The 22,116-nt window shown below is 45.3% G+C and overlaps 1 pseudogene; it reads left to right on the top strand.

The window, feature by feature from the left end:
- Positions 1-605: 605 nt before the first annotated feature.
- On the top strand, positions 606-21,730 carry LOC139566237 (dual specificity calcium/calmodulin-dependent 3',5'-cyclic nucleotide phosphodiesterase 1A-like; annotated as a pseudogene).
- Positions 21,731-22,116: the final 386 nt, after the last annotated feature.

The raw sequence follows: 22,116 nt of genomic DNA, 5'->3' as shown, positions 1-22,116 counted from the left end.
ATGCTCCACCATCTCGGTGCCGTTATGGAGCGCGGCGTTCAGACTATGAACCACTGGGAGAGACAAGGAGTCCCTCCAGCGCCTCCACCAGCACAACAGGGGTCGCCACTACTCGCCCCTCCTGCACCCGGTCCCAGGGATTCGTCTCGCCCTTCCTGGGGAGTATGATGGGACGGCGGCACGCTGCCAGGGTTTCCTGCTGCAGCTGGACCTGTACCTGGCGACCGTCTACCCGGCTCCTTCGGGACGTGAGAGGGTGTCCGCCCTCGTCTCGTGCCTCTCGGGGAGAGCCCTGGAGTGGGCTAACGCCGTGTGGGTAGAAGAAGATGCGGCGCTGGACCACTTCGAGGAGTTCACCCGTCGCTTCCGGGCAGTCTTTGACCAACCCGCCCGAGGGTAGAGCGGCGGGTGAACGTCGCTTCCACCTGAGGCAGGGTACGAGGAGCGCCCAGGAGTTCGCCCTGGACTTTCGGACTCTGGCCACCGGTTTTCACCCCGAGAGTAATGGGCAGGTGGAGAGAGTGAATCAGGATGTGGGTAGGTTTCTGCGGTCTTATTGCCATGACCGGCCGGGGGAGTGGGCGGCGTTCGTGCCTTGGGCCGAGATGGCTCAGAACTCGCTCCGCCACTCCTCCACTAACCTCTCCCCCTTCCAGTGCGTACTGGGGTACCAGCTGGTTCTGGCGCCTTGGCATCAGAGTCAGATCAAGGCTCCTGCGGTGGACGATTGGTTCAGGCGCACGGAGGAGACATGGGACGCCGCCCATGTTCACTTCCAGCGAGCCGTGCTGCGCCAGAAAGCCAGCGCAGACCGTCACCGCAGTGAGGCCCCGGAACACCGGGGGACCGGGTCTGGCTCTCGACCCGAAACATGCCCCTCCGCCTGCCCTGCCGGAAGCTGGGGCCACAGTTTGTGGGGCCATTTAAAGTCCTGAGGAGACTGAACGAGGTTAGTTACAGGTTACAGCTTCCCCCCGATTACCGTATTAACCCCTCGTTCCATGTGTCTCTCCGCAGGCTAGGATTCTGAGGTGCGGGAGCTTCCCCCGCCCCCTCTGGACATCGAGAGGGCCCCGGCGTATTCCGTTCGTTCCATACTGGATTCGAGGCATCGGGCAAGGGGCCTTCAGTACCTCGTGGAGTGGGAGGGGTATGGTCCGGAGGAGAGATGCTGGGTTCCGGTGGAGGACGTGTTGGACCCTTCACTGCTGCAGGAGTTCCACCGTCGCCATCCGGATCGCCCTGCACCTCGCCCTCCGGGTCGTCCCCGAGGCCGGTGTCGGCGCGCTGCTGGAGGGGGGGGGGGGGTTACTGTCACGACTCCCGCCGAAGTCGGTCCCTCTCCTTGTTTGGGCGGCGTTCGGCGGTCGATGTCACTGGTCTTCTAGCCATCGCCACTCCACCTTTCATTTTCCGTTTGTTTTGTCTTTTTTCCCCGCACACCTGGTTTACATCCCCTCATTACTCTACGTGTATATTATCCTCTGTTTCCCCCATGTCTGTGTGTGGTATTGTTCGTTCGTTACGTGCTACAGGCTGGTTTTGCGCCGGGTATTGTTGTAACCCGTGGTTTTGTTATTTGTACCTATTTGTGTAATTTGTGCGCCATCGCTTTTTCCCTTGGGCCGGAGTGTAACGGCTGTCGTCGTCGGAAGAGACCAAGGCGCAGCGTTCTTAGAGTTCCACATAATTTAATCACGAAGTGAAACTAAAACAGGACAAAACAATAAAGAATACAACGACCGAACAGCTTCGATGTGCAAACTCCCTGCACACAAACAAAGAACAAGATCCCACACAGAAAGAGGGAAAAGGGCAGCCTAAGTATGATCCCCAATCAGAGACAACGATAGACAGCTGCCTCTGATTGGGAACCACACTCGGCCAGGAACAAAGAAATACAAAACATAGAATTACAGAACATAGAATGCCCACTCAAATCACACCCTGACCAAAACAAAATAGAGACATAAAAAGGATCTCTAAGCTCAGGGCGTGACACGGAGTGTTGTGACGCAGTTGCGTCCGGCTGTTTTCCTCTGCCTATATAAAGTGTGCCTGTTCACTCATCTCTGCTCGCCTGAACCTGACTTCCTTCGACCAGTTGCGCACACTCTGACAACTGCTTATATTTTCGGGTTGGACTTAGTTCGCAAATTACGTCTGGCACTCTGTTCAGAGGGGCTAAGTAATCTCGGTAGGCAAACGCTATTGGTGTGTCCGCGCCTTCAGGAAAACAATGTGTTATTTTGTAATTTGGGTGAAAAATCCCTTTAAGACCATGACTTATGTTCCTTATATAACTGTCAAACTCAGTAAACGTTTAAAGTAGTATTTTCTCTTGTTGCCTGCAGGATGTGGACAAGTGGTCATTTGATGTCTTTGTGCTCCATGAAGGTAGTGGGGAACATGCACTCAAGTTCTTGGTCTATGAGCTGAGGAGCTCATAGACCTGATCAGATATGACCGATATGACCTGATCAACCGCTTTCGGGTCAGATGTTCAAAAATATTCTCATCAATCAGACCTGGGTTCAAATACTTTGAGCATTTTCCTGAGTCTGCCTAGAGTGCCAGATGGGCAGGTTTGCCATTTTGACACTTTAATATTGGTTTATTTAACTAGGGCAGCTCCAACAGGCTTACATATTTTAAATGACTTTACTTAGGCTTGAGGTGTAAATGTCCTATCCTCCCTTCATCAGATACCTGTGTCTTCCCTGGTATCCTTTGTGGAGGCTCTGGAGGTGGTCAACAGCAAGCACAGGAACCCCTATGTCACGCCCTGGCCTTAGTATTCTTTGTTTTCTTAATTATTTTGGTTAGGTCAGGGTGTGACATGGGGAATGTATGTGGTTTTTGTAGTGTCTAGGGTGGTTGTAAGGTTTAGGGGGTTTATTAGAGTAGTTGGGTTTATGTTTAGTATAGTAGTCTAGCTATGTCTATGGTTGAGTGTAGGTATCTAGGAAAGTCTATGGTTGCCTGAATTGGGTCTCAATTAGAGACAGCTGGTTATTGTTGTCTCTGATTGGGAGCCATATTTAAGGCAACCATAGGCTTTAGCTGGTTGTGGGGAATTGTCTATGTTGAACGTTTGTAGCCTGTGTGTGTGTGTGTGTGTGTGTGTGTGTGTGTGTGTGTGTGTGTGTGTGTGTGTGTGTGTGTGTGTGTGTGTGTGTGTGTGTGTGTGTGTGTGTGTGTGTGTGTGTGTGTGTGTGTGTGTGTGTGTGTGTGTGTGTGTGTGTGTGTGTGTGTGTGCGTGTGCACTACGTTTATAGCTTCACGGTCGTTTGTTGTTTTTGTATAGTTTGTAATAGTGTTTCGTTTCATGTTCATCTTCGTAGTAAAAAAAAATAAAAGAAGATGGCTTATTTTCCACATGCTGCGTTTTGGTCCGTCTCTCCTCCACACGATCGTGACAGAATTCCCCACCAACATCGGATCAAGCAGCGTGTGCAACAACAACAGGACCCACCTACACAGGACTATTGGAATTGGGAGGAAATTCTGGACCGCGAAGTACCAGGAGAATATAACCGCCCCAAAGCTGAGCTGGAGGCAGCGAAAGCAGAGAGGCGGAGATATGAGGAGGCAGCAAGGAAACAAGGCTGGAAGCCCGTAAGTCAAACCCAAAAATTTCTTTGGGGGGGGGGGGCTCTCGGGTAGTTTAGTTGGGTCAGTCGGGAGACGTGAGCCAACTCCTCCTGCTTACCGTAAGGAGCCGGTGAGGGCGGATTTGGAGGAGAGTGACGCAGAGACAGTAAAGGAGTTAATGGAGAAATTGGAGGAGAGAGTTATGAGGGATGTATTGGTTTGGTGCATGAGGCACGGCATCCGTCCGAATGAACGTGTTGGTGATTTAATGTCACCGGGAACAGCTCTCCATACTCGTCCTGAGGTGCGTGCTAGCCGTCTGGTTAAGACAGTGCCTACAGCACGCACAAAGCCTCCTGTGCGTCTCCAGAGTCCTGTGCGTCCTGTTACTGCTCCTCGCACTAGCCCTGTGGTGTGTGTTCCCAGCCCAGTACCACCAGTGCTGACACCACGCACCAGGCTTCCAGTGCGTATCCAGAGCCCTGTTCCTCCTCCACGCACTCTCCCTGTGGTGCGTGTCTCCAGCCCAGTGCCTCCAGTCCCGGCACCACGCACCAAGCCTCCTGTGCGTCTCCAGAGCCCTGTACGCACTGATCCTTCTCCCCGCACTCGTCCTGAGGTGCGTGCCCTCAGCCCGGTACCACCAGTTCCGGTACCACGCACCAGTCCTATAGTGCGCCTTGAGAACTCAGTGTGCCCTGTCCCTGCTCCCCGCACTAGCCTGAAGGTGCGTGTCCTTAGCCCGGTACCTCCAGTTCCGGCACCACGCACCAGGCCTACAGTGCGTCTCAGCCGGCCAGAGTCTGCCGTCTGCCCAACGGCGCCTGAACTGCCCGTCTGCCAAGCGGCGCCTGAACTGCCCGTCTGCCAAGCGGCGCCTGAACTGCCCGTCTGCCAAGCGGCGCCTGAACTGCCCGTCTGCCCAACGCCGTCTGAACTGTCCGTCTGCCAAGCGGCGCATGAACTGCCCGTCTGTATTGAGCCTTCAAAGCCGCCCGTCTGCCATGAGCCTGCAGAGCCGCCCGTCTGCCATGAGCCTACAGAGCCGCCCGTCTGCCATGAGCCTACAGAGCCGTCCGCCAGACAGGAGCCGCTAGAGCCTTCCGCCAGACAGGAGCAGCCAGAGCCTTCCGCCAGACAGGAGCAGCCAGAGCCTTCCGCCAGACCGGATCAGCCAGAGCCTTCCGCCAGACCGGATCAGCCAGAGCCTTCCGCCAGACCGGATCAGCCAGAGCCTTCCGCCAGACCGGATCAGCCAGAGCCTTCCGCCAGACCGGATCAGCCAGAGACTTCCGCCAGACCGGATCAGCCAGAGCCTTCCGCCAGACCGGATCAGCCAGAGCCTTCCGCCAGACCGGATCAGCCAGAGCCTTCCGCCAGACCGGATCAGCCAGAGCCTTCCGCCAGAACGGATCAGCCAGAGCCTTCCGCCAGAACGGATCAGCCAGAGCCTTCCGCCAGAACGGATCAGCCAGAGCCTTCCGCCAGCCATGACCAGCCAGAGCCTTCAGCGAGCCATGACCAGCCAGAGCCGTCAGCGAGCCATGACCAGCCAGAGCCGTCAGCGAGCCATGACCAGCCAGAGCCGTCAGCGAGCCATGACCAGCCAGAGCCGTCAGCGAGCCATGACCAGCCAGAGCCGTCAGCGAGCCATGACCAGCCAGAGCCGTCAGCGAGCCATGACCAGCCAGAGCCGCCAACCAGACAGGATCTGCCAGAGCCGCCAACCAGACAGGATCTGCCAGAGCCGCCAACCAGACAGGATCTGCCAGAGCCGCCAACCAGACAGGATCTGCCAGAGCCGCCAGCCAGCCATGAGCGTCCAGAGCCGCCAGCCAGCCATGAGCGTCCAGAGCCGCCAGCCAGCCATGAGCGTCCAGAGCCGCCAGCCAGCCATGAGCAGCCATCTCCGTCAGCCAGCCATGAGCAGCCAGCTCCGTCAGCCAGCCATGAGCAGCCAGCTCCGTCAGCCAGCCATGAGCAGCCAGATCCGTCAGCCAGCCATGAGCAGCCAGATCCGTCAGCCAGCCATGAGCATCCAGATCCGTCAGCCAGCCATGAGCAGCCAGATCCGTCAGCCAGCCATGAGCCGTCCAGCCAGGATCCGCCAGAGCCGTCCAGCCAGGATCCGCCAGAGCCGTCATCCAGCCAGGATCCGTCCCTCAGTCCGGAGCTGCCGTCCCTCAGTCCGGAGCTGCCCCTTATCCTGGTGCTGCCCCTTATCCTGGTGCTGCCCCTTATCCTGGTGCTGCCCCTTATCCTGGTGCTGCCCCTTATCCTGGTGCTGCCCCTTATCCTGGTGCTGCCCCTTAGTCCGGTGCTGCCCCTTAGTCCGGTGCTGCCACTTAGTCCGGTGCTGCCCCTTAATCCAGTGGGGTTAATGTGGAGGGTGGCCATTTGGAGGAGGCTACGAAAGCGGGTAGTGACTATGGTGGGGTGGGGACCACGACCAGTGCCGGAGCCGCCGCCGTGGAAGGACGCCCACCCAGACCCTCCCCTAGACTTTGTGCTGGTGCGCCCGGAGTTCGCACCTTAAGGGGGGGGGTTATGTCACGCCCTGGCCTTAGTATTCTTTGTTTTCTTAATTATTTTGGTTAGGTCAGGGTGTGACATGGGGAATGTATGTGGTTTTTGTAGTGTCTAGGGTGGTTGTAAGGTTTAGGGGGTTTATTAGAGTAGTTGGGTTTATGTTTAGTATAGTAGTCTAGCTGTGTCTATGGTTGAGTGTAGGTATCTAGGAAAGTCTATGTTTGCCTGAATTGGGTCTCAATTAGAGACAGCTGGTTATTGTTGTCTCTGATTGGGAGCCATATTTAAGGCAACCATAGGCTTTAGCTGGTTGTGGGGAATTGTCTATGTTGAACGTTTGTAGCATGTATGTATGTATGTATGTATGTATGTATGTATGTATGTATGTATGTATGTATGTATGTATGTATGTATGTATGTATGTATGTATGTATGTATGTATGTATGTATGTATGTATGTATGTATGTATGTATGTATGTATGTATGTATGTATGTATGTATGTATGTATGTATGTATGTATGTATGTATGTATGTATGTATGTGTGTGTGTGTGTGTGTATGTGTGTATGTGTGTATGTGTGTATGTGTGTGTGTGTGTGCACTACGTTTATAGCTTCACGGTCGTTTTTTTGTATAGTTTGTAATAGTGTTTCGTTTCATGTTCATCTTCGTAGTAAAAAAAAATAAAAGAAGATGGCTTATTTTCCACATGCTGCGTTTTGGTCCGTCTCTCCTCCACACGATCGTGACACCCTATCACAACCTGATCCACGCTTCCGATGTCACGGAGACCACACACTACCTAATGCTCCACACCGGTGTTATGGTGAGTTAAGCCTAATTTATACCCTACGTACGTTCACAATGCAATAACACAATTTGCTCTGCAAAATGGCAATCCTGCGTACTACCTAACAATGCAGTGTCGCCATTTTGCATAGCTAATTGTAGTTATTGTGTTGCATACGCACACACTGTCACACATGCAAAGAAGCTATACTAGATTTCCAACCTGGATATTCATTTTGCAGCACTGGCTCAATGACATAGAGATTTTAGCCACTTTGAGCACACAGGGACCACCAACAACTTCCATATCCAGACCAAGTCAGTCAGCACTCTCCCTCTTTGGTAAGTCTCATTTAGAACTGGGTTGGGGGTCAATTCAGAAAGTGATTTGAATTTCAAATCCCAAACTGGAAAGAATTAAATAAATACCTTCTCCTTTCAGCTTACTGACCAGTTATTGAATTGTAATTTCAGTTTACTTCCTGAATTGACTTACTTCAATTCAAATTGACCCCAACCCTGATTTAGAAAGACAAACGGTTCTGTAGATCACAACACTTTTCAGTTGTGAAATGTAATTTGACACTTTTTTACATGAAAGGGAACAGTTGTCAGTATTGAATAGAGTGGAGTAATGACTAAATGTGGGGAAAGAGCAGGAGATAAATATATACTGTTAAAACTCAACCTAAATATGACTGGCGGTAAGGGGTTTTCCATTAGCAGATCCAGGGAGACACAGAGGAAACAAAGGAGCTAACAACAGGTATCCGTTTGTGTATGCATGTGTGAACTTGTGTGTGTGCCTGCATGTGTTTGCAGGGAGCTCCGTGCACTGGTAATTGAGATGGTCATGATCAGAGATCTGTCGTGCCACTTTCAGCAGATCAAGACCACGAGGAGTGCTTTTGCAGCAGTCAGACGGGTGTGTCTTCACACTCTGTCCACTCCTTTCTCACTGCTCCTCTCCTCTATCTGTTGCACTCCAGACCATCCCTCCTATCTTCCTTCCCACTCTACTCAAGAGGCTTTGAGACACTTCAGATCTTCTAATTACACCTCTTAACAATGCTTTTGTCCTGAAGATTCCTCTCTAAACAGAGGAGCACAAACACACACACACACACAAACACACACATATACAACTGACACTTTCTTTCCTTCCTCTGTTTGTGTGTACGTGTGTGTGTGTGAGCCTGTATTTGTTTGCATGCATATGTGTGTGTCTGTTTGTGTGCATGTCTGCCTGTGTGTGTCTATGTGCATTTGCATGCGTGCTTGCATTTTTGTGTGTATGTGTGTGTGTGTGTATGGGCTGATGTATGCTTGTCTGTGGAGTTCAGCGTGTACAAGGCCAAGGTTCTCTCTCTGATGCTACATGTGGCTGACATCAGCCACCCAGCCAAGGACTGGCCTTTGCACTACCGCTGGACACAGGCCCTCATGGAATTCTTCAGACAGGTACTGAAGTTCTTGTGAACAGCATTTTTGTGATTCACATTTCTTTATTGATTTTCACACACAGAAATGAACAGTAACAAACAGAACAGACTCAACAAAAACAGTAAACACCACACAACGTCATATGAAGAGCTCCGGAACATCATAAATTATGATAATTCAAATAAGCTTGTCGCCATGGTGCCAGAAGCTGATCGCTCCTGTGGCTTAGTTGAAATTAGTTGTTTTAAAGTTATGTTTTTTGAGATTGTTACTGTTTCCAGTGGGTAAAATAGTATGCTAATGCTGTATACAATTCTCTAAAGCCTTGTTCACATTGGCAGTTGTGACTCAAATTCATACATTGTTTTTGCATGTCTGATTCAAATTTGTGCTTTTTCCTCCAGTCTGAACACACAAAAAGCACATGGAATCAGATATTTCAAGCCACATTTCACAGGTGGTTTGAAATCAGATATAAATCTGATTCCTGGCCATGCGACTTGTGTCTTAACGGTCAAATCTGAAAAATTCCCCTCAAGTGGTTTTTAGACTGTTATTTGGTATATCATGTTGCTTGCTTGCTAACTACCCTGTTGGTAGTTTTGACAAGAACATGTGGTAGCTGTGGAGCTAACTATCTTGTTAATTGTTTACAAACAAATGATTGAATGTGCTAGAAAGCTAAACATCTACCTAGTTAGCTAGTTGACAGCTGTGGCTGGCCAAAAAGGACTAGTCTTGCAAGTTGGATCATCTTATCTATCCTTTGAGGCTTTAAAAAGTGTTCTTACACTAAGCAACTGGGAAATGTCCGTAGCAGGCATTGTTGTCACTTTAGCTTGCAACATAACTTCTAAGTGATAGGAAGCACGAGCACCACCACCAATCAGCCTACACCACTGTGCACACACCCGTTGTTACTATGACAACAAGCATAGCCATGTCAGCAAATTAATGCTGTCTGAACACATAGAGTGGTTCCTCTAAAAGTTTCATCATACTGCAGCACACCTTGCGGGCTGCTGCAGCATTCTGTGGCACTTTATCTATATGTCAGCCATTTTTTCTGTCAATGCAAGTTATTGCTAGTTTGACCAACAGAGGGCATCTTTGAGAAGCATTTGATAGTCTTCCATGTTGCAGGCACGCGGGTGACCGGGTTTCAATCCCCCAACGGGGAGGAAGGAGTAGACTGTCCTTGTAAATAAGAATCAGTTCTTAACTGATTCCATATGTGTTATTTCATAGTTGTGATGTCTTCACTATTATTCTACAATGTAGAACATAGTAAAAACATACAACAATCCTAAAATGAGTAGGTCTGTCCAAACTTTTGATTGGTACTTGCTTAATTAATTTGATTAATATTATGGTTAATACTATTTAATGAAAAACAAAAAACCCTGACGGTCGGCAGTACAGTACTGGGATATTTAGCTAAAGAATCCCTGTGTTGTGTGGGGTTCAATTCGGGGTTCAATCGGGGTTCAATTCCCCAACGGGGAGTAAGCTGTCCTTGTAATTAAGAATTTGTTCTTAACTGATTTCATAGTTGTGATCTCTTCACTATTATTCTACAATGTAGAAAATAGTAAAAATAAAGAAAATCCTGGAATGAGTAGGGGTGTCAACTTTTGACTGGTACTTGTTGGGTAAATTCAGACCGTTTCGCTCTCTGAGCGCACACTGGATGTTCGGGCCGAGGAGTAGAGTTGATTTGAGCATTCTGGCCTTACAATAGCAATCAAGCACCCAAGCTAACGTTGGCTAGCTTGCTAACTACTTCCAGACACAAATGAGACCACTCTGACCATTTTACTCACCCTAGCAGAGCTGGTTAGGCTCAAATTTTTGTGTTAACCAGAGCGTTGGTGACTGTAACTGTGCTGCTGGAAACAATGTAATTACGTTTTTTTTGCCGACGTTTACTGATACCAGCCATATTCAACGGGTGTTGAGCGCTTGTAAATTCATTATTCCGCCCTCTGGTACACTCAGACGAGAGTGCTCTGAAATCGGAGTAGATAGCCAGGGCGAATTTACGAATGCTCCCGAACGTCCATTGAGAACGACTATAGGTAGCTATCACAATTTCGATCAAATAAAGATATAAATAGCCACTAACCAAGAAACAACTTCATCAAATGACAGTCTGATAACATATTTATTGTATAGCATATGTTTTGTTAGAAAAATTTGCATATTTCAGGTATAAATCACAGTTCTACATTGCAGCTGCAATCTGAAATAGCGTCGATGCAGCCAGAATAATTACAGAGACCAACGTCAAATACATAATTACTCATCATAAATCATTTCTGAAAAATACACAGCGTACAGCAAATGAAAGCCCAACATCTTGTGAATCCAGCCAATATGTCAGATTGTTTGAGTGTTTTACAGTGAAAACACAATATAGCATTATATTAGCTTACCACAATAGCCAGAAACACAACCGCATTTACCAGCAGCAAATGTTAGCGATCGTAACAATCCAGCAAAAGATATATAATTGGACTAACCTTGATAAACTTCATCAGATGACAGTCCTGTAACATCATATTACACAATGCATATAGGTTTTGTTCGAAAATGTGCATATTTAGCGGCACAAATCGTGGTTATACAATGTGAACAGTAGCAGCATTTCATGCATTCTGGCCGGCGCCATCTTAGAGAGGCACCTAATCTAATCGATAAATAATCGTAAACTTGACTAAAAAATACAGGTTGGACAGCAATTGAAAGATGCATTAGTTATTAATGCAACCGCTGTGTTAGATTTTTAAAATTAACATTACTAGACATACAGTGTGCGTTACAGCCAGACCAGTGCCGCAATAATGGCGGACAAATCCTTTTACATTTTTCCACATAAATACGGAATAACATCATAAATAGCTCTTACTTTTGGACGAGCTTCCATCAGAATCTTGGGCAAGTGGTCCTTTGTCCAGAATCATCGTTGCTCGGTTGTAGATTGCCGTCTTCAACTTAGGAATTAGCAGCAAACATTAGCCATGTGGCGAAGACGTGCCCAAATGTTCAAAACGCAATACTAAGGAAATTCCGAAAATTGCAATATACTCGCATAAACTGATATAACTCGGTTTAAAATAACTTCGTTATGATGTTTCTAACACCTATATCGAATTAAATTACAGACGGATATATCTAAGGCCGATAACTGAGCGTTTCAAAATGCCATCCTGAGGTCTTGCTTTGTGTCATGACGAACGTCAAAAAGAGAGCTCCCTCCGTTCCTTGCGGCTTTATAAGGTCTGAGATCTACGTAGAAACTCCATTCCAATTCTCATTGGTTACTGACATCCAGGGGAAGGCGCGTTCAGTTCATGTCGACCCATAGGATACATACAGAGCTTTAAACTGATCTGAGAACAGAGCCTCGTTTTCAGACCTTCGCAGTTCCTGTCATGAATTTTGCTGCAGAAAGAGTTCTATTTCACCCACAGACATAATTCAAACGGTTTTAGAAACTAGAGATTGTTTTCTATCCAATAGTAATAATAATATGCATATTGTACGAGCAAGAATTGAGTACGAGGCAGTTTAATTTGGGAACGATAAATGGTAACGTTGAAACAGCACCCCCTATATTGAGAAAAGGTTTTAAGATTCAATTCATAACATTGTACAATATTACATACATACATACGTAGAATGATAAATCATGCAATTATTATTCTCAAGCTAATCAAAAGCATTTAGCTATGAACGGCTGTTCTCACCATTTTCAGTTTAATTAATCTAACTTTCTTTCATAGCAACTCATAAGCAGGCCATGTCCTATTTATTTCATAGTCGATATACAGTATAATCATATTTCATGACAGTGTAACGGTTACGTTTTTGTACAGAAGGATGAAAGAACACAATATGTTTGTCAGGGAATACTATTCTGATATGTCATATAAAGAGTTAGACCAGAAAGTAAACGCCATTAAAACAAGGATTCCCCATGCGGGCTTTAGAATGGTCAAAGGAAGTCTCAGAGCAATGGGCCATCGTGTACAATGGCGAAGAGTTAGGGAGTCTTTGCAGTGTGTAGATGGTGGAGGTATCATTGCCAGAATGATCCAGCTTCGTTGCATTGCTCGGCAAAAATACTCTGTTCCTGCACCCCCTGTCTCGCGTCCACATTGATACAAATCATAAATTGATAAGGTATTAAGATATATAATGTCTCCATCACATCTAAAACGTTATTTCAACTTTTTCATTCTTTCTTATTCTTAGAAAAATGTTCAATGATGTATGAAATTAGAGTTGTTCTTCATCAACTGTTAATACATACATATACATGGTCCCGTGTGGCTCAGTTGGTAGAGCATGGCGCTTGCAACGCCAGGGTTGTGGGTTCATTCCCCACGGGGGGACCAGGATGAATATGTATGAACTTTCCAATTTGTAAGTCGCTCTGGATAAGAGCGTCTGCTAAAATGACTTAAATGTAAAATACATAAATAATGGAGGTTAATAGGGTAAACATTTCACTTTTAATACCAATGCTTTTTTTCAAGATACAACAGGTAAGTATATTATTTTGTATACATACTGCATATTTCCCATCACCTAATGAACAACCACAATACCAGTCTGGTGTTAAGCTTTCTGTGCTGTATTGACGTATCCTGAAAATGACATCTGCTGGTCTAGATTGAGAGGTCATATCTCAGTTATTGTTTTCATATCTACATAAAAGAAGCTATTTTCTTTACTTTCAGAGTGCGAGTTGATGAAGGGGTCGAAAATTTAGATATTTCCAGATGTTCACTGTCCGAGGAACTGGCAAAAGTGTCCATAACCAGATGTAATTAAACTGTTTAAACTCCCCCTCTCCCTAAATCCTCTAGGTTATTTCAGCAGTGTTGGTGAACCCCTCCCGCATCTGAACTGGCTGACACAAAGAGCACAGCATGATCATAGCTGAGAGGTCACTTGGTCGGGTCAACAGGATGTATAATTAATGAGATCCTTTCCATTGAAATACAGATAGAGATGTAGTAGTCCCAGAGTTAATGATCCACGGTCAGATTTGCATTTCACCTCCTGATGATTATGATGACTGACCGTGTTAGAATAAAAAAAAAACAAGGCTTAATCATGCTCTCTCTCTATCCATCTGTCTCTCGTCTCCAGGTATGTTTTGATGTGAGAGAGGCAGCCAGTCCAGTCATCGCGACCTCACCCGCTCTTAAGATAACCTTTGGGCCAACTGGGGGCCCAAGGCTGGTTAGGAGACACTGTAATTGTGATGAACTGAGAGAATATTATGCTATCACTGTAATTCATTTAATCATATGCTGTCTGCTTCTGTTCTTACCTCTTTCCCTTTCTGTCTTCTACACCTCTCTCCACCTCGTATTTCTTCCTCGTTTTATAATGCACACCAGATGTGCATTGAAGTACAGATTGAACTTGTATTTATAATATAATATTTCAATAATCATAATTATAATGCATGTATTATGTATTTATGACACCTGGATAATGAACTTCTTTCAATAAAACGTTTCACATTCTCCACTGGTTGAAATGAAGTATCTCATTGAAATATTATCCTGTGTCCTCAGATTAATGCAGATGAAGGGAGTTTGATATGCAAAGTTTTTTTTTTCTGTATTCATGAATTACAAATCAGCCTTTACTTAAATCATGTTTCTAGTCTATTGCATAGTTACAATGTGTAATCATTAATGTCCCAGGAGCAGGAGTGTTGAACACTGTTGAAGTGTATAATTGTAAAACATACATCCAGACACAGCATCATTCAAAGAATACACCTGGTATTGGATATGACTGAAAAAGAATGTCTCACAGAGATTCATACCTGAACCAGACCTTTATTTGCCAAGGAAGAGTACATGATCAGTGAATATGTTCAATGTACAGGCTTCAATGTGGGGATATCATGCGTGGTAATAACTACAGTACAAGTATATAGGACCTGCATCCTTGGCACAATAAAGTTATTATATCCTACTCAATCCATGCCATTCAGACTTGAAGTTGATACAACAACTCTGATAGCTGAGGTTCATAGATTGGTATGAAAATTAGTTCAGAACCTAAAGTTTTAGGGTCCATACACAGATTGGCTACATACTGTAGCTAGCTACACATCCATAGGCATACAGATATTTTTATTCTTATTCTCCACTACACAACAAGCAAGTAAATAGTTAGCTAGCTATGTTACTTCAGCTGCATTGCAAGGCAAGCTTACACAACTGTACATTCAATTTGCAGTAAATGCTTTAGCTAGCTAGATTTTTTACATCCATGGTTTCCCAAGACGACAGCCTGGCTTGCTGGTTTTCTCGGGAGTCCCTAAAACATTAAACAGCACAAATTACCATGTCATACTGTAACACCAGCTAGCTAGCTGGCTAATGTTAGCTAGTCAGTTAACTTGCTAAATCGTGATTTTCGTAAATTAACTTTGTGACAAAAAAATTTGAACCATTTGTCTCTACATTAACTAATATATTCTTCTCAATTATAAATGTTTTGCTTGACTCGTTATGTTATAATTGCTTACATTTGCTTCCCCTGTAATGTTTTGTCAGCTATCTTTGCTGCAGAAAGTCACCAGGGACGGGTGACTCGCGTCAAATTCATCATTGGAACCACTGAATATGATTGGTAATATAAAATCTTGGAACCCAAATGCATAATGAGTGTTCTAACTCCCCCTTGTGGTGGTGTGGAGCAATGAAGCCGTGACGCTGGGTACCTCTAAGTCCCGCGGTGCAAGCTCGCAACTTTAAACTTCTTTGGGACAGGGGGCAGTATTGAGTAGCTTGGATAAACGGTGCCCAGAGTAAACTGCCTGCTACTCAGTCCTAAAAGCTAGAATATGCATATAATTAGTAGATTTGGATAGAAAACTGTTTGAATGATGTCTGTGAGTATAACAGAACTCATATGGTAGGCAAAAACCTGAGAAGAAATCCAACCAGGAAGTGGGAAATCTGAGGTTTGTAGTTTTTCAACTCTTTGCCTATCCAAGATACAGTGGAAATGGGGTCATATTGCACTTCCTAAGGCTTCCACTAGACGTCAACAGTCTTTAGAACCTTGTTTGATGCTTCTACTGTGAAGGAGGGGGGAATGGGAGCTGAATGAGTCAGAGGTCTGCCAAAAACATCCTAAAGATTGATAGTTTGACATGTTTAAAAGCGCGAACAAAAAGGAGGTATTTGGACATAAATGGACTTTATGGACTTTATCGAACAAATCAAACATTTATTGTGGAACTGGCATTCCTGGGAGTGCATTCTGATGAAGATCATCAAAGGTAAGAATATTTATAATGCTATTTCTGACTTTGTTGACTCCACAACATGGCGGATATCTGTATGGCTTGTTTGGGCTCTGAGCGCTGTACTCAGATTATTGCATGGTTTGCTTTTTCGGGAAAGCTTTTTTGAAATCTGATACATCGGTTGCATTAAGGAGAAGTGCATCTAAAGTTCCATGCATAATACTTGTATTTTCATCAACATTTATGATGAGTATTTCTGTAAATTGATGTGGCTCTCTGCAAAATCACCAGATGTTTTGGAAGCAAAACATTACTGAACGTAACGCTCTAATGTAAACTGAGATTTTTGGATACAAATATGAACTTTATCGAACAAAACATACATGTATTGTGTAACATGAAGTCCTATGAGTGTCATCTGATGAAGATCATCAAAGGTTAGTGATTCATTTTATCTCTATTTCTGCTTTTTGTGACTCCTCTCTTTGGCTGGAAAAATGGCTTTGTTTTTCAGTGACTAGGTAATGACCTAACATAATCGTTCGGTGTGCTTTCGTCGTAAAGCCTTTTTGAAATCTGACATGTTGGCTGGATTCACAACAAGTGTAGCTTTAATTTGGTTTATTGCATGTGTGATTTCATGAAAGTTGAATTTTTATAGTAATTTATTTGAATTTGGTGCTCGGCATTTCCACTGGATGTTGGCCATGTGGGACGCTTGCATTTACTACGTTTACTATGTTACGTTTACTACTACGTTTACTATGTTACGTCTAGTCTATGATACCAGGCTGACCAAAGATGCTGCTCCCTCCACTCCCGTTCTGAACTGCTTCGTATCAACTCTCCAATCAACTCTTTATTCCCCTTATCTAAATCGACTAATTTTAAATGTTTTCTGTACACGTTTACTCTAGCTTGGTACCAGATCTGTTTGCACTTTTGCCTACTCCTTTGTCATTGTCAAGACTAACAGTCTGGCCTTTCAGAAATCTTCAAATATGAACATTCTATCATCAATGACCTCGAGGAGAACAGAGGATTTGACCCTTATTGGATAACCTCCAAAGCAATCAGCTGCAAATACGTAGAAGCTCAAATAAACCTTAGCACACAATGAAACCTTAGCATTCATACATGAAAAATATTGAACACAAAAAAGAAAGGCATTGTGTGCTGTACGTGTGTCCTGTATACAGTGGGGAGAACAAGTATTTGATACACTGCCGATTTTGCAGGTTTTCCTACTTACAAAGCATGTAGAGGTCTGTAATTTTCATCATAGGTACACTTCAACTGTGAGAGACGGAATCTAAAACAAAAATCCAGAAAATCACATTGTATGATTTTTAAGTAATTAATTTGCATTTTATTGCATGACATAAGTATTTGATCACCTACCAACCAGTAAGAAATTCCGGCTCTCACAGACCTGTTAGTTTTTCTTTAAGAAGCCCTCCTGTTCTCCACTCATTACCTGTATTAACTGCACCTGTTTGAACTCGTTACCTGTATAAAAGACACCTGTCCACACGCTCAATCAAACAGACTCCAACCTCTCCACAATGGCCAAGACCAGAGAGCTGTGTAAGGACATCAGGGATAAAATTGTAGACCTGCACAAGGCTGGGATGGGCTACGGGACAATAGGCAAGCAGCTTGGTGAGAAGGCAACAACTGTTGGCGCAATTATTAGAAAATGGAAGAAGTTCAAGATGACGGTCAATCACCCTCGGTCTGGGGCTCCATGCAAGATATCACCTCGTGGGGCATCAATGATCATGAGGAAGGTGAGGGATCAGCCCAGAACTACACGGCAGGACCTGGTCAATGACCTGAAGAGAGCTGGGACCACAGTCTCAAAGAAAACCATTAGTAACACACTACGCCGTCATGGATTAAAATCCTGCAGCGCACGCAAGGTCCCCCTGCTCAAGCCAGCGCATGTCCAGGCCCGTCTGAAGTTTGCCAATGACCATCTGGATGATCCAGAGGAGGAATGGGAGAAGGTCATGTGGTCTGATGAGACAAAAATATAACTTTTTGGTCTAAACTCCACTCGCTGTGTTTGGAGGAAGAAGAAGGATGAGTACAACCCCAAGAACCCATCCAAACGTGAAGCATGGAGGTGGAAACATCATTCTTTGGGGCTGCTTTTCTGCAAAGGGGACAGGACGACTGCACCGTATTGAGGGGAGGATGGATGGGGCCATGTATCGCGAGATCTTGGCCAACAACCTCCTTCCCTCAGTAAGAGCATTGAAGATGGGTCGTGGCTGGGTCTTCCAGCATGACAACGACCCGAAACACACAGCCAGGGCAACTAAGGAGTGGCTCCGTAAGAAGCATCTCAAGGTCCTGGAGTGGTCTAGCCAGTCTCCAGACCTGAATCCAATAGAAAATCTTTGGAGGGAGCTGAAATTACGTATTGCCCAGCGACAGCCCCGAAACCTGAAGGATCTGGAGAAGGTCTGTATGGAGGAGTGGGCCAAAATCCCTGCTGCAGTGTGTGCAAACCTGGTCAAGAACTACAGGAAACGTATGATCTCTGTAATTGCAAACAAAGGTTTCTGTACCAAATATTAAGTTCTGCTTTTCTGATGTATCAAATACTTATGTCATGCAATAAAATGCAAAGGAATTACTTAAAAATCATACAATGTGATTTTCTGGATTTTTGTTTTAGATTCCGTCTCTCACAGTTGAAGTGTACCTATGATAAAAATTACAGACCTCTACATGCTTTGTAAGTAGGAAAACCTGCAAAATCGGCAGTGTATCAAATACTTGTTCTCCCCACTGTATGTGCATACTATATGGAGCACTTATTAGTGTGCGAAAACACAAACGCACTGTACTCATGTCTTTGTTCTGGCTTTTTTTGTTTGTCATTGGCTTTTTTTGTATGTTTTCAGGGTGACAAGGAGGCTGAATTTGGACTGCCCTTCTCCCCTCTCTGTGACCGCAACACAACCATGATCGCTCAGTCACAGATAGCCCAGTAAGAAAACTCTTAAAATGCATCCTCATTCATTTTTCATTTGTTTTCATTTGTATTTTATTTAGCGAGGATAGTCCATTCGATTCAATTGGAAAGCTTGCTCCAATCCTATAATGTCAGATCAGTGATTACTTCAAGGAAGGAAGGAAGCATTTCAAAGTGTTTGGACAGGGCCTTTCACTACCTCAGTCTTAATCACAGGGCTTTACCACCCCGTGTGGGCAGTGGAATATTGGGAAATTAGCTTCAACAATTGCTTGCATCTCAATAAAAAAAAGTGGCCTTGTTGTCTCCTTCCCTATATCTGCACTGATCTAGCAGAACTGGAATAGAGAAAACAACATAACTTCCAACATATTGCTTTTCACCTGTTCTGTGTTTTCAGTATAGTAGATGAGTAGAGGAAGACACGTCACTACTAAGATGCACCCTCTCTGATGAGGAAAATGTTTGACCTTAATTTAAAGTTTGGCATGATTACAAAATTCTTTGCAATTACTCTTTGGAATGGTCTCCCTTCTCTCTCAGGATTCATTGACTTCATTGTTGAGCCGACGTTCTCTGCCCTGATCGACTGTGAAGTCAGGAGCCTCTGGAGTCAGAATGTCCAGGTACTTTCCATGAAACCCAAGCAGAGACCCATAGACTCATCTGACACTAGAGCAGATATATTAAAAAATGGCATTTACTTCCGTGTGTTCAGGTATAAGTAAATTCAAAGCATGCATGTGTGTGCTTATACGTGAGGGTGCTTGCTTACATGTGTGCGTGCCTGCACGTGCATATGTTGGTGTGTGCGTTTGTACGTGTTGGTCTTTCTTTAAGCATGACTGGCACAGACACGGGGACAGTGATGGAGTCGGTACAGAGACACATTGGCTGTGGAGCTCCATTTGACTACTCCCTGCCCAGCATAGACCTCAGACGGGTACACCGTCTAACCCTAACCCTAACCCAGCACAACAAGGAAAGATGGAAGGAGCTAGCTGAGCAAGGTAGCCCAACCTAACTCAGTATTTTATTGATTTATCAAACATAACAACCAGACCAGTCTTGTTTAGCGTCTTCTAGAGTAGAAGCATACTCCTAAGCTTACTCCTACATTCAAAAAGCCAACAGAATGCAGACTAACTGTTTACATTTACATTACATTTAAGTCATTTAGCAGACGCTCTTATCCAGAGCGACTTACAAATTGGTGCATTCACCTTATGATATCCAGTGGAACAACCACTTTACAATAGTGCATCTAACTCTTTTAAGGGGGGGGGGGGGGTTAGAAGGATTACTTTATCCTATCCTAGGTATTCCTTAAAGAGGTGGGGTTTCAGGTGTCTCCGGAAGGTGGTGATTGACTCCGCTGACCTGGCGTCGTGAGGGAGTTTGTTCCACCATTGGGGTGCCAGAGCAGCGAACAGTTTTGACTGGGCTGAGCGGGAACTGTACTTCCTCAGAGGTAGGGAGGCGAGCAGGCCAGAGGTGGATGAACGCAGTGCCCTTGTTTGGGTGTAGGGCCTGATCAGAGCCTGAAGGTACGGAGGTGCCGTTCCCCTCACAGCTCCGTAGGCAAGCACCATGGTCTTGTAGCGGATGCGAGCTTCAACTGGAAGCCAGTGGAGAGAGCGGAGGAGCGGGGTGACGTGAGAGAACTTGGGAAAGTTGAACACCAGACGGGCTGCGGCGTTCTGGATGAGTTGTAGGGGTTTAATGGCACAGGCAGGGAGCCCAGCCAACAGCGAGTTGCAGTAATCCAGACGGGAGATGACAAGTGCCTGGATTAGGACCTGCGCCGCTTCCTGCGTGAGGCAGGGTCGTACTCTGCGAATGTTGTAGAGCATGAACCTACAGGAACGGGTCACCGCCTTGATGTTAGTTGAGAACGACAGGGTGTTGTCCAGGATCACGCCAAGGTTCTTAGCACTCTGGGAGGAGGACACAATGGAGTTGTCAACCGTGATGGCGAGATCATGGAACGGGCAGTCCTTCCCCGGGAGGAAGAGCAGCTCCGTCTTGCCGAGGTTCAGCTTGAGGTGGTGATCCGTCATCCACACTGATATGTCTGCCAGACATGCAGAGATGCGATTCACCACCTGGTTACCACTGTTTGTACACGTAGAAAAAATAAAGAACATTGCACAATATAATATTCCCAGCTCTTACAGTATATTACCGCATGACTAAATGGTCTAACCCTAACACTGTCTATGCCTAGCCAGCACAAATCTGTCTCACCATGTGTTTCACACAACTCCAGTCTATTCATCCGGAATTGTGTACAAAAGTGTTTACTACACTTGTAATGCCTGTGTAATAATAACACAATAATGTCTAGTGAGCTGTTTCAGTGTCATTGTCTTCTGTTGTTTGTTGATGACCAGAGCTGGCCAGCAAAGAGAGGTTGTGTCAAAGAAATGAGCATGGACAAGACCAGTCGAGCACAGTCACAGAGGGGTCAAAGGTTTCACTGACACAGACAGCTTTGGAGAGGAGTGATGATATAGACGATACAGAAGATACAGAGGGTCTAGATGAACTGGATGATACCCATAATGCCCAACCACAGGACTGCTGGCCCTCCTTTGTAGACAAAGGGGTGGACACACCAGAAACTCCCGTCTCGAATTTGACCACAAGAACACACAGACAGACATATGCCATGTGCACGTGCGAACACACACACACACACACACACACACACACACACACACACACACACACACACACACACACACACACACACACACACACACACACACACACACACACACACACACACACACACACACACACACCACTGTGTGCACAGGTGTGTTGGGTGTATATATTTTTAACAAGAAGATCACAGTGCTTTAGGATTCCAACCTTTTGCTTCATTTGGATTCAGCTGGATTTTTACATCCATAGTATTCTAATGCAGACAAATGTTCCAATTATATTGTGCATCCTTCTTCCCCTGAGACAAATGTCATGTTACCTTGGCGACATGCGTGTGTGAAAGACGTTATCGTGACTGGTGTGTGATATGACTTCACAGGAGAGAGTACAGAGATTAATGAAGAGGAAGAGGAGCCCCAGAGCCCTTGATCCACCTTTTTGCAAAATTGTCTCTCATGTTCAGTATCAGTACTATTATTTTTTGTAAATGCATTATTTTCAGCTATTTATTAAAGGTAGGGTAGTGACTGCAGCACAATGTTTTATTTTCAACAATCAGTTCTGCATAGGCTACATTGTTATGCTGTATTGGCACCATTTTCGGGGCGCTAAAGAGAACAGATCTGTGCAAAAAGTACTGATTTGATTTGAAACTTTTCTTAAAAAAGAAACGTGATAAGGAGGCGTTTTGCAATTCTCTGTTTACAAAACTCTGGTTACAGTATATATGTGCTCCCTTATAACACACATTGTTGAATTAATTATTTAAATGATTAAATCATGCTTAGTCACCTTTGTAAAGGTGTCCAACCCCA

The sequence above is a fragment of the Salvelinus alpinus genome, chromosome 38 (genome assembly GCF_045679555.1).
Source record: "Salvelinus alpinus chromosome 38, SLU_Salpinus.1, whole genome shotgun sequence".
NCBI lineage: Eukaryota > Metazoa > Chordata > Actinopteri > Salmoniformes > Salmonidae > Salvelinus > Salvelinus alpinus.
The sequence above is the reverse complement of the archived record's forward strand: the minus strand, read 5'-3'. Positions and strand labels throughout refer to the sequence as shown.